Source organism: Lucilia cuprina, chromosome 2 (genome assembly GCF_022045245.1).
Source record: "Lucilia cuprina isolate Lc7/37 chromosome 2, ASM2204524v1, whole genome shotgun sequence".
NCBI classification, from domain to species: domain Eukaryota; kingdom Metazoa; phylum Arthropoda; class Insecta; order Diptera; family Calliphoridae; genus Lucilia; species Lucilia cuprina.
In genome coordinates, this window is record NC_060950.1 from 29820865 (window position 1) to 29833297 (window position 12433).

The window sequence follows — 12433 nt, forward strand, 5'->3', positions numbered from 1 at the left end:
TTGGCGGGTTCAGTTGTATAGGGTCTGGGTGAAATAATGGACCGATGTTAACCATTTTCAACAGGCCTCGTCTACGGTACCATGGAAGATCACGTGCCAAATTTCATTGAATTATCGCCAAAATTACGACCTGTAGTTTGATTATAAAGTTTGCAAGCTCTATTGAGGGATTCAGTTGTATGAGGGCTAGGTGAAATAATGGACCGATGTTAACCATTTTCAATAGACTTCGTCTACAATAGAAGATCATGTGCGAAATTCATTCAATTAGCTTCAAAATTGTGACCTATAGGTTGATTACAAGGTTTTCATGAACAGACGGCCGGACATAGCTAAATCGACTCAGAAAATATTATTGTGCGTTACAAACATCAGCACAAACCCAATATACCCTCCCCACTAAGCCGATTGGTAAGTATACTTTAAGGTGGATATAGGACCAATATTATTGTGCGTTACAAACATCAGCACAAACCCAATATACCCTCCCCACTAAAGTGGTGAAGGGTATAAATTTTGCCAGTAATTATACTGTAGAACAATAATATTGTCAGACTTTTAAGAATTGTGTAAACACACGTAACCATTGTCAGAGAATTGTCTGACAATTTTAATTGTCAGTTCTGTATCTGACAATGAATCAATTGTCAGATTAATATTTCCTACTGGAAAGCACGGTACATTAAAAGAACATATGCATCTAAAATAAGAGGTGGCAATTTTTGTCATACAACAAATTTGACAACAGTATAAACTGATAATATTTGTCGGCAGATAAATTTATTCTTTAACAATGATATTGTAAGGTTTTCTTACAATAGTCGGAACTGACAATTATACTATTACTAACAATTTTTCATTGGCAGTACATTGCCATCACATTGCCATATCTATCAACGTTTTATGATTCATAAGATAAATTTTACAATAGTTATTCGCAAACTGTATTTCCAATAGAATTTAATCCTCCACACCCTGTATTCTATGATTAAAACAAACGAATAAAAACAAAAATGTTTTGCTAATAAGAATATGGTGTGTAAACATTAAAACACAAAAACAACATTTTAAAATGTACGAAAAAAAAACAACAATATTTTCTAAAAGCAACAATAAAAGCAAAGGGGAAATAGAGAAAATAGGAACCAAACAAAAGAACATGTACATATGTATGCAAGTAGCAAAAAAAGAAAACTACTATAAATCTCATGAAAATGCAAGCAGCAACATAATATTGAAACACGCACAGTTTTCTTTATATGAAAAACAAATTTAAACACATGGTGTTTGGGTGGCTGTAAGATCCAATGCATAAAAACACACATGCTTACAAACATGTTTTACTCTATTCATATGAAAAGTGGAGGAACCTACGAAGAGTAAAGAAAAAAACTACAACAAATAATGTTAAAAGGCATATAACTATAATTAAACGTAAAAACAAAATATCCGTCTGCGGTTTAGTTTTTTTCTGTTGTTTTTATAGTTGATTTACTTATTTGTGATTATGTGTGTGTGTGTGAATAAATTTTCTAATACAAAACGGAATTTAAAGGATATAAAGTTGTTTGTTTTATTTTTCTCTCTAAAAACACTATAAAAGGGGAGTTAGGGAATGAAAATAAAAGAAAATGCAAAAAAATCAGAGAGAATATTAATTGAGAAATGCCAAATGAGTTTAATAATGTTAGAGAAGGGATTATTTTGGTTGGTTTTTGCAAACAGTAAAAAAATATTACGGTAATTTGTTAAATAAATACTCTGAGATTTTACTAAGGCAATGAGAGATATAGTTTTGAGAGAGTGAGAGAGATTCTATACCATAAGGGTAGTTTGAGTTTAAGGGAAATTTTGTATAACATTTTGCTGCTGTTGGTAGTGAAAGGTGGTGAAAATTATGCCGTTATAGTAAAGGATTTTTAACATTTCTAACACTCTTATGCTCTCATTGTGTCGTTTGCGTTGCTAGAGTCAGGACGTTGTGAACATTTTAATACGCTTCATGTTCAACGTTTCTACGGTTCAAATTGGAGAAGTGTAATTTAAGTAATAGAAATTTTCTTTAACTTTACTACTATACATTTGTGTATGTGTGTGTATATATATATATATGGAAAATATATAAAGTAGATATAGAAAATATAAAGAATTAAGCAAAAAAATGGGAACATTTTTCCAATAAATTTTAATAATTTAAAGAAAATTTTCCAAATTTAAAGCTAAATATAACAAAATATAAAAAGAAATATTATTAATACAAAATCTCAATAATTTTAAAAAATTTGTGTGCTAATTATCTAAAAGAAAAAGCTAAAAATAATAAACCAGTCTTAAAAAAAAGATAAAGGAAAATATTCTTAAAAATTTCCTAAATAAAAAAGTGTTCAATTTTTAATAATTACAAATACTAGTGTTAAGTGTATTGGTTTTATATTATCCCACAAAAAAACCGTAAAATTCTTATAAAACTAACTAAATTTAAAAAAAAGAATTCAAACTAGAAAAATTTTAACCAACCGAAAAAAATCAATAATTTGGATTAGCAGCAGCAGCAAATAAAGGATACTTAAACAAGGAATAAACGGGACATACCAAAGAAGAACAAATAACAAAAACCCAAACAAAATGTAAGATTCGTTGTCTTAAGCAAACCAAATTTTGGAAAAAAGTTAATTTAAAAATAATTAGAAAAAAAATAAAAAAATATTCTTTCAGAAATTTCTTGTAAATCACATTAAAATAACGCAAAATCTATAGAATTTTCCTTAAAAATTTTATATTTTCCCCAATTTTTTTTTTGCGGAGGTTAACACACCTTAGTTTTATATACATACACATAATCGTAGGAAAAAAATTACAGTTTTTAGCATTTAATAAGAAGCAGCATTTTACTCAAATAAGAAGAACGAAAGAAAGAAGCAAAAATAGTAAAAAAGAAATACAGGCCTATACTCGGGCAAACAAAAAAAAAAAAAAATAGAATCCAAAAAATACATATAAAGTTCACTACTTTTAAATGCGCATGCACTTGTGCAAAATCTATAAAATACAAATTGTATTCAAACATATGTACATACATACATATATACGAACTTTGATACCGTGTTAACAAAATACTACCGCTTGCAAATGCTAAAACAATCTCCCAACTCCCTCTTATATCTTCATCATCTCACTATAATAGCTGCACAATGGGTTTTGAGTATGAGTGTTTGTGTTTTTTTTTAGCTAACTGTAATTACTTTTGTTAAATGAAAAGGATTAAAAGGCCATTAATGATAATTAGTTTTTGTATTTAAAATTTGTTTAGATTTTTATTTATTAGAATATTTTGTGTGACTTATATACATAATTATTTTAAAACAAATTTTAGCTAAAATTATTTGGAAATATTATTTTAAAATATTTGCAATTTATAACAATTTTTTGGTTTGGTTTAAGCAAAATAAAATTTTGTTATGATAACAAACATTTCGCAATTAATTTTATGTTTTTTTTTACATATTTGAATTGCATCAAATAATTATTTGATTATTTTCTATACTATAGTGCTTCCAATCTATCTACGGATAGATTAAAGAACAAAATTTAATTATTATAATATACAATATCGTGAATCCCTAAACCCCATTGTTATTTTTATATTAATTTATATATGTATATTGTACGTGAAGTGAGATGGATTGTACCGTTAAATGTGTGCAAGAGTCTTGTGTGGACTTTCCACAAAAACTGTGCATAAATTGAGAACAATCCGATTGATACAAGACCAATTGCAATTGAAGTTTTCCACGGCATTCATAACATACAATTTTACAGTTGTTCATCTAATGTACATAAATAGAAGTTGGACGTAATCACATGTTATTTAATCTGATTTATTTAGATTTAAAAAATGTTTTGGTTACTGAAAACATTTTCATGTTTATGGCAATTATAAATTCGAGTATAGTAAATAAATTATATAATTTACAATCGTTTAAACTTACAAATAATCAATATTTGTTGTGTTGTTAATTTTAAAGATGCTGTAATTTTACCGTATCTAGACTAAAATCATAATTTTAACCATAATATGTTGCTTTTGAAACATGGTTACCACAACCATTTATTTTTCTCTTTTTCATAGGAGGGATGTCCTTTTTAATTGTCTTTAAATTTGCTACTTCTGAAGTCATTCGCCAGATCTAAATTGTCTGTTCTTTTGGAAGTAAAATTGTGGAAGTGAAACTGTGGTATTATAGAATACGACCACCCAACAACATGGCAATGACAACTTACGTTTCAATTGCTAATTAAAAGGAATCTAGTAATGACTTGCACAATTAGTTATGTAATGTAAGTAAGAACACATTGACAAATATTTTATTGAACTTTGTGTTTAACCAAAACGAAAAACAAAATTTTCGTGAAAGCTAATAAAATACAAAATGGTCGTTGCAGGCAATTTTTTTCTAAAACAACATAACTTACTTAACTCCTTACTAAAGGCGATCGTAGGAAGTACTTACCATACAAGTTATTTGTTAGCTACGATGGTAGGTACCTGCCTGCAATGTTATCAACGTGTTTAAAAATGACTTAAAATGCTATTGTGTAAGGGCGAGTTTTTCTGATAAAGATAATCTTCATTCTTTGGTTCAACCTGGTTTTATATATGTTTCGTATTTTTCAGTTATCAGTAAAGATACTTATTATCTTAGTTTAACTGAGTGTAATTGGCCAATTAAACTTAAGTTATAAGTGAGAAAACAAAATTAACAAAAACAATAAAACAATGATTTTGTAAGAACAAAAGCATAATATTTTAAGTAAATTGCAATTTTCTGATTTGTTTAGTTTTATTAATTATTGTTTTTAATGTTTATTAAACATTTTTCCAAAATTTTCCATTTTACAAAAGTATTGTTTGCAAAAAACAGCTGTTCATTGTTTATGTTTTTGAGTGGAAACTTGGCAATACTAACAAAGTTAACTGAGCTTAAATCCAAAACTGAAAAACACAATCATCGGTTAAAGTCCGCCTAAATTTGATCCGAGTTTAATCTAACAACAAGTTAAGCCTAGTTTAACTGATGAGTTACAAACCCGCCCTAAGTAACTTATCGCATTTAAAAAAAAATCACAAAGTGCTACTTTTAAAACTGGTGATAAATGTAATTATTTTGGAAGTACTATTTGAATTTTAAGAAAGTTTTAGTTTTTAAAATTCCATATAAATACAGTCTAATTATTCCATTCAATGAATAAAAACTGAAGGAACGTTCAAGCTCTAATGAGGTTTCGATCAATTTCGAATGAAGAATTTTTACCCCTAGTCATTCGTCACGTATGATCAAGTTGATTTTTGTTGTAAGGTAGATAGCTTACACATGTTATAAAATATTACATGATTTTTGTATGAGATTTCTCGCGTAGAGTCTCTGCTTAAGGAGTCCAAAATGTGCATATTTCACAATGTTAAATTTGTGCTTATTTCACGATGTCCTCTGGAATAAAGTGGCGAAAAAAAACCATTCAAGTGTCTAGTGCTTTTAAAATGTACTAAGATATACATCACTCCATATTACCTCATTTTGGCAACATTTAGGTTCCTCGAGAAAAGAAGAAGCCAGTTTGCGATACCCCTTTCTAATGAGATAGCATTCTGCATTAAGCATCTTGGAGCAATTAGTAATCCAACGGACCACAAGGTAAAAAGTTTTTTTGTATGTACGCTTTCTCGTCTGACCGCATATTCTGGATGGTTTTTGTCAAATACTAGCTTTCAACAAATCGATTAGTCTGATTGTAGGACATATGGACATTTATGCTTCGGGTCAGTGTTAAAGATTTTTGTGGCAAATAATTATTTTCTTCGAAAAAACAGCTTTCAAGGTCTAATGTCTTCAATTCGTTTGTTACATCAATTGCTTGAGATGAACATTGCTGCAAACGTTTTGACATTTCATCGTAAGTTGCTCTTAAAAGTTCCTATTGAGTTTGACAATTATCTCCATGAAGTAGTATCTACCTTTTATTCTTGATCGTCAAGTTTTTTAGAATTAAAATGAAACGTCTTGTTGAGTTTTATCACAATCTGTATGGAGTAATGCCTCCAATTCTTGGTCTTCCAACTTTTTTAACAATTTTACAATTGCTTCTTGTGCATCTACCAATAATTTTGCAAGATCTTGATAAGTTTGACAAGAATTTTAATAGAGTAATGCGAAAACTTCTTTATCTTTTATTCTTTGCCTTGTGTAGTAAAGTTGCTATTTTGCCTCCAATTCTTGGTCTTCCAACTTTTTTTAACAATTTTACAATTGCTTCTTGTGCATTTACCAATAATTTTGCAAGCTCTTGTTAAGTTTGACAACAATACTCATCGAATAATGCCAAAACTTCTTGATCAGACCTGAGTCTTCTTGATTAGACCTGGATAATCTTTGCCGTGAAACTACATATCACACATTGAAAACGATGAAGCGCATTAACCATAATCTTGGCTGGGTAATCGTCGAACAAATAACTATTTATTTTTGTTCGACGAACAAAGTAGTTATTCACCCAAAAAGTAACTACTTCTCCAATATTACTTGCCTAATTACCGGGTAAGTAAACATTTTGCTGTGACGTTTTATTGATGTTGGTTATAAGTGCAAAAAGTTCATTTTTCGATTTGATATTCACATACAAAATAAATACCTAAATCCTAAAATGTTTGGGGACTACTTTGACATTGATAACAATATTTGTGGACAATGTGAATTTAATACAAAAATTCGTTTATTTTGGAAACTTTTAGAGATATAATCTTAAAATTTTACATGAAGTACATTGACATTCATATGAACATTTGGAGAAAAATTGTCGAACTTTAACATTTTGAAAAATTGGTGAACTTGCAAAAACTTGCATGGCATCTTGCATCTCATTATATCCGAAAAACTGATATAGTTAAAATCTTCAAAATCGCTAAGTGATTTTTTTTGATTTATATGGCTGTTAGGGTAGCAAAACACATTAGGTTTAGCTAGTCTTTTAATAAAAAAGTAAATCCTTTTAAAATTGCCCACAATTTCCCATAAACGTTTTTTCCACTTATGACAATTTCTCATAAAACTCACCCACTGTGCAACACCATACATACTCCAATAAATAAAGCCAGACATTGTACAAAAATCGTCACACAAATCCACATACAAACACTCTACAACAGTAAAAACAACAAAAAAAATCGATTTATGTTTTTTTAATAAAACTCCCCACACCTACACACATACGATGTGCGCTTGTATGTAAGAAAATCCATGGCAGTGTATTTGAATTTTCAAACTCCCCATTTTTATGTTGCTTTTACGAGTATCTAACAGCATGATATTTTTCAACATTTATATTTTATGGCGATTTTCTTTAGAAAATCTTTTAAAATATTTATGCTCATCTTGGTCTCATAGTGTCACATGAGAGAGTGAGAGTAATATAATGAGAGAAACAGCTAGCAAAGGATGACAGCTGGAGGTTGCAGGAAAGGGATATTTTTCTTATCAGCCAGTTTTGACATTTTGTTTTCGTTTAAAATCTAGTTTTTCTTTTTTTTTGCTTTGACAGTTTTCTTGTTCTATTATTTTTTTGCAAAGTGTGTGTAGAATTCTTTTTTGTTATTCTTCCAAGGGGGTGGTTTTTTCTGTTTGTATTATTTTCTCTTAGAGAAATTACAAGTGTTTTCTGTGTGAGATAGAAGAGGTTTTGTTTGCATTTTATTTTTTGTGTAGTTGTTTAAAGAGGAAGAAATTGGGTTCAAGTATAGTGTGTCTGTCCTTTCGTCCGTTTGTTTGTCTAACTGTCATTTGTTATTTCTTTTGTTGTAGTGTAGTAGTAGTAGTTTGGGGGTGCCTACACTTTTCTTTCATTTCTTTTGTGTTTTCTATTTTAAACAATTTTTTACATGTGTTTTTTTAACAGATTTTTTCATTCTTCTTTTGTGTGTTCAGTTTGTTTGTTGTTTTCTTATGTTATTTAATTTTTTTGTGAAAAAAATTGTGTAGTATTTTATGTTTATGTTTGAATTATAATTTGTTTGTTTTTCTAGTGTTATTTCTTATAAGACTTTTTTGTTGAACTCCTAAAGCCTGTTCTTTGAATTGTCTTTCTTTTTGCAAGGTTTTTGATAATATTTTCAAAATTTTTTCTTTGTAGACAGGACTTTCTTGTTCTTTATGTTTATTTATGAAAACAAGGATAATCATCTTGTTTTTTTCTTTTTTTTTGCTTTTCAATTCACAGTTGATTGATTATGTTCGACATTTTTATGATTATTAAAAGAAAATTGCTAAGGAAACGGAAGTTGTTAATATTTAAAGGAAGTAGATTTAATACATAAGCTTAGAGAAATATATTTACATATACATAGGAGGAGGAGGATGAAGAATGATAAATTCATAAGAGCAAAATGATTGCAATAGTTTGGAAAAAACTTCAACAAATATATTAAAAATTTTGGCTTCAAAAATTTCTTTAACCATGTTATAAATAGTAGACAGTCTATTTAAGGTTTTAAGTTAAAATTTAAATATTTTCACATTTAACCCTTATATACATATATTTACATATTTCTAAACAGCATCCAACAGTTTAATTAGCAAAAAAAATATTTAAACATTAGCGAGATGATTTGCAGCCACTTTCAAAAAACGTTTGTCTCAAATAAGGGTTGAAATTTTAAGCTGTGCTACATTAAGAAATTACTTTCCCAAAGTAATTGAAAAGAATATTATAAAACTTTCAAGAATTCCAATGATTTTCAACAATAAAATAATGCTGGTTTTAATTAATATATTAATAGGGTTATACAAATATAAAAAATATACATATACATTTAAGAAATACATTTTAAATATATGTAAGCATATTTTTTAATTTAAACAAAAACAACTCTAATTATTAAAAAAATATATATACCTATAAAATTACCCGTACTTATACTACATTTTAATTAACCCAAAACATACTCATACATACGCATATTTTCATAGAATTTCAAATTTAATTAAAACAAAAAAGATTTTAATTTTCTTCTTTTTATATCAGTTTCATTCTAAGATGTTAGTAGAAAAAATGCAAAATATTTGCAAAGAAAAAAATAACAAAATGTACAACCAAATACTTAAACTCACAAGGTTAAAGAATTTAATTGAAATATCTCTGATGCAAAAACCTAAAGAATGAAAATATTTTTTCACACTTATAAGGCAAAAAAAAAAGACTTTATCTTATAAAAGGGTTTGAAAATATGTTGTTACGTGGTTATAGAAAAAAGAACAAAGTATCATTATCTTATGTAGCCAACAATAAATTAAGTCATTAAAAGAGGTGTTACCCGTTTTGCGAAATAATGTTGTTTCACAAAAAGGCAAAATAAAACATGACTTTATTAAGTTTTTAATGCATAAATATTTGCATTGTATAGAGAGGAAAAAAATCGCAAATTCTTTCTGCATTTATAATATCCCAACAGACAACATACGAAAGAAAAATAACTTAATACTGATTCATAAATATATTCGATTTTCTGTCTCACCTACATAAATATTCTAAACTCAAACCTAGACCTAAAATAGAACTACTACTGAACTAGAACAAAACTAAAACTAAAGTAGAACTTAAGCTAAATAAACCAAAACTAACCTAGAACTGAACAAGTACTTAACTAAAACTGATTTAGAATTGAATTAGAAATTACAAGAAATTACAAGAACTGAACTAGATCTGAACTAGAACTGAACTAGAACTGAACTAGAACTGAACTAGAACTGAACTAGAACTGAACTAGAACTGAACTAGAACTGAACTAGAACTGAACTAGAACTGAACTAGAACTGAACTAAAACTGAACTAGAACTGAACTAGAACTGAACTAGAACTGAACTAGAACTGAACTAGAACTGAACTAAAACTGAACTAGAACTGAACTAGAACAGTACTAGAACTGAACTAGAACTGTACTAGAACTGTACTAGAACTGAACTGAACTAGAACTGAACCAGAACTGAAGTAGAACTGGAAATGAAGTAGAACTGAGCGATGCCTTTGCTAAAATATATGTTACTATAATTGGAATTTTTGTTTATTTTCAAGATTTTGTTTGCTCAGAGTTATAAATTGCTTATTGGGTTCTCTTAGTTATTCTAAAAAAAGGCAAGCAGTAGTACCTCTCTTATGAATATAATTTTTTGTTTGTTCCTTGTCGTTTAGTAAACCCAAAATAAAGAAACAACATCACTGACCAAGTAATATGATATTTTTAGTTTTAACATAAACACGTTTTTAAACACTACCTTCCTCAAATACATACATATATTCTCTTGTAGGTAATTCCTATACAAGTAGCAACAAATTATGTGTTAACATGACATCTAAAAATACACATTCAGCCATATTAACAACTTTTAACAATATACATACATATAATGGCCTTTTACTTCATTTCATACAACTTTTGTATAACTCGATACACGTTCAAGAAATATAATTAAATGCGTGTTTTTTGATTTCGCGCCTGGCGCTTTTTTATTAACTAAAGAAGATGTTTGTTTTGTTTTTTTATGTAAACCGTCTGGAAACCTACGCGTGCTATAACATCAGTAGTAGCAGTTTGTAGCATGCAAAATGAGAAACATTTTTTCGGTTTATATTTTATATAATAAAGTTTTTATTTTTCTTTGTTTAATATCAATTTCGCCGTGTTTTTAATTAAAAAAGTAAAGTGCAATATATTTTTTGTATATTTTTGAAAAGTTATAAATCTTGGCGAAAAGATATATTAATCACAAAGTGCTGTAGGGGATTTCGTTTGTTATGCAAAGTATTGAAAAAATCTTAAAAAGTTCTCTTAACTCATAATTTAAGAAAATGCATTTTCATTTATGTATGTTGTATTATTAAATCTGCTGTGAAAGTTTATTTAAAAATTATATAAATCTTCTGTATAATATTGTTTGCTTTTAAATTATCCACATAATTGATTTATTTAAACTTTAAACCAACAACCTAGAATCCCAAAAAGTTTGTTTTTTATTTCCATTTTTTAATTAAAATTTCATTTCTTTAAAAAAGAATTCAATTTATTTTAAATGTTTACAAAAGTTTTAAAATATTTTACACTTTTGATATGGTAAATATTTATTTATAAAGTGTAATAAAATTTTAACAACAACAAAAACAACCTTAAAATATTTACAAAAACACCCAAAACAAAGAAAAAATGCAACCTGCATTGAACTTTAACAATCAGGGGGAAACAAACAAAAAATCTACTACAAACATATAAAAAAAAAACTCTAAAATAAAAGTGTACAATACATGGAGGGCACTGAAGGCTTCTTCCATCACACTTCCATGTGAAAACCATTAAAATAACAGCAACACCATTAGAATACATACACGTTTCAACTGTAATTTATACATTCAAATTATTGAAAAAGATTAACTTTGGCAGTGTGTATTCAAATATGTAAATGTACATACATAAGTATATACTTGTTCAAAGAACGGGTACAATGAACACTGCCGAAACAGAAGGCAAAAAAAATATTTTTTAACATTGCCGGTTGTTATGCTGCAACAGAGAATAAAATAAAAAAAATCATATCGTAAAGCGCTGAACATGTTCATTCACAGAGACCGCAAAGTGCAAAATTGTAAAAATAAAAGCAGGCAACGGAAAATTTATAACAAAATCGATTGCACTTTTGTTATTTTTTGCAACACATAATGGGACATCAACTTTATACTTTATTGTCTTTTTGTTTAAGAGAATTATAAATGCAGCGGTAAACGTTGGTTGGACTAAAAGACGAGAACTAGAACAGAACTAGAACAGAACTAGAACAGAACTAGAACAGAACTAGACCAGAACTAGAACAGAACTAGAACAGAACTAGAACAGAACTAGAACAGAACTAGAACAGAACTAGAACAGAACTAGAACAGAACTAGAACAGAACTAGAACAGAACTAGAACTAGAACTAGAACAGAACTATAACTAAACTATAACAGAACTATAACTAAACTTTATACTAAACTGGAACAAAAGAACTACATAAATCTCGAAGAGTTCTTAAGAAATTGTTTGATAGTTATCCGTAATGCATATTTGAAATATTATTGGAAACAAATTTTATCAAAAATTTTCCAAGAATTATATTTAATAACAAGTATTTTCATCACAGCAAAATATTTTTAAAATAGTTAGAATCTAAATTTTTCTACAATGTTCCAGTTAGTTAGTTTTTGTAGCTATGTCGCCAGTGTTTTTCATTCTAAATACGCTTGCCCTTTATTTAAAGTTCTGTGCTATTATTTATTGTGAACATTCCAGCGCATTTTTCGCTTTATAGCAATTTAACCCCTTTATTATGTTTGGTATATTCCCTGTTTACGGTTTTATTT

General features: G+C 28.2%; 1 protein-coding gene across 5 annotated transcripts in view; it reads left to right on the forward strand.

Annotated features, from left to right (window-relative positions):
- LOC111682318 (neural-cadherin-like) overlaps nucleotides 1–12433 on the forward strand; it is a 138853-nt gene that overhangs the window by 49463 nt on the left and 76957 nt on the right. Inside the window, exon 1 of one of the 5 annotated variants that reach the window (XM_046956545.1) lies at nucleotides 2280–2627. The exons of 3 other annotated variants lie outside the window; for them this stretch is intronic. The gene's annotated coding sequence lies outside the window, so the exon portion shown is untranslated. Of the gene's footprint in view, nucleotides 1–2279; nucleotides 2628–4129; nucleotides 4339–12433 lie in introns of those variants that run through there. One more of the 5 variants, XM_046956547.1, reaches the window with a different exon arrangement.